The 1,109-nt window shown below is 39.2% G+C and overlaps 1 protein-coding gene across 1 annotated transcript in view; it reads right to left on the bottom strand.

Annotated features, from left to right (window-relative positions):
- The window catches only part of LOC106939363 (beta-1,4 N-acetylgalactosaminyltransferase 1-like), a 52,259-nt gene that overhangs the window by 46,642 nt on the left and 4,508 nt on the right, over window positions 1–1,109 (bottom strand). The gene's annotated exons all lie outside the window — the stretch shown is intronic.

Raw genomic sequence — 1,109 nt, 5'->3', positions numbered from 1 at the left:
GATGACTTAAATAATTTTCCAGGTTATTTGTTTAGCTTTCTGACCGTCATGCTAATCCGAGTGAGTGTTTGCAGCTGTGCGCTGCTTTACCTGCTATCTGATCCTCCGTATGTCTTTTTTACTGCAGTGAGCCTCGATGTAGCCAAACTCCGTCAAGTATGACATTGTTTTTATGTCGTATTAGCTTCGTTGTCTTGATGCATTTTGACGTGCTTCAATTTTCCACCGCAACACGCGAACTTCCCCATTTACTCAGTGCGTTATAGTTCCACATCGCTTAGGATTTGTTGCTGCGTGTTTGCGCAGTGTGAAGGAAAGAGGAGACCAGCTGCACAGGCAGGCTGCGAAATGAGATGCAGGTGATCGGTTTGTGTGATCGGCAACAAGAGACCGTGATCGGCGATCACCGATCATGCACTTTTTCACGAAAATCGGCCAATTATGATCGGTGACCGACCGATCGGCACAGCGACAACACATATACAAGGACATTAAAAAGGAGAAGAGGCAATGACAAAATAACGCTTGTATAAGGAAATGGAAAAACACATCAATGCATTTCTTTATGAAATCTCGTGCCAGGAACAGGAAAAATAAAATATGTGCATTTCTGCTTTCATTTTTAATTATGTCAGTTTTGGTCACAAAGTTTCGGCTGATAAGTCAATGATAATCCTATTTTATAGATTATATATTGAATCTGTGTTGATTTTTTCTCTTCTTTGGTTTTATAACCAGATATACTGGTTATAAAATCTTAGTACAAGGTCATAAAATGCCCTTAGCAGAATAAGATCTTAGGAGTTAATGCTGACTGTTCAATAAACACATCATAAGGAAAACTAAGGCCATTCTTGCAGACAACTCTCACCTTTTACATGACGAGTTCCAGTTTTTGCCTTCTGGCTCAGATAAAGTAACAGATACAAGCACTCTTTTGTTCCTGGAGCAATTTCTCTTTTAAATGCAGGACGAGGTAGAGGGACTAGCACCTGATTGTTAGTGTTTGTAGCAACTGCTGGTCAACAATGAAATACACTGCTGTACTCTTCCCATTATGTATTGATTTGTATTTGATGTCCTTTTTGGAATGTTTTATTTATTTATTT

This window comes from Poecilia latipinna, unplaced genomic scaffold, assembly GCF_001443285.1.
Source record: "Poecilia latipinna isolate Pla-1442-1.1 unplaced genomic scaffold, P_latipinna-1.0 Scaffold2846, whole genome shotgun sequence".
Lineage (NCBI taxonomy): Eukaryota > Metazoa > Chordata > Actinopteri > Cyprinodontiformes > Poeciliidae > Poecilia > Poecilia latipinna.
Note: the sequence above shows the minus strand (reverse complement) of the source record. Positions and strands in the feature narration are given on the sequence as shown.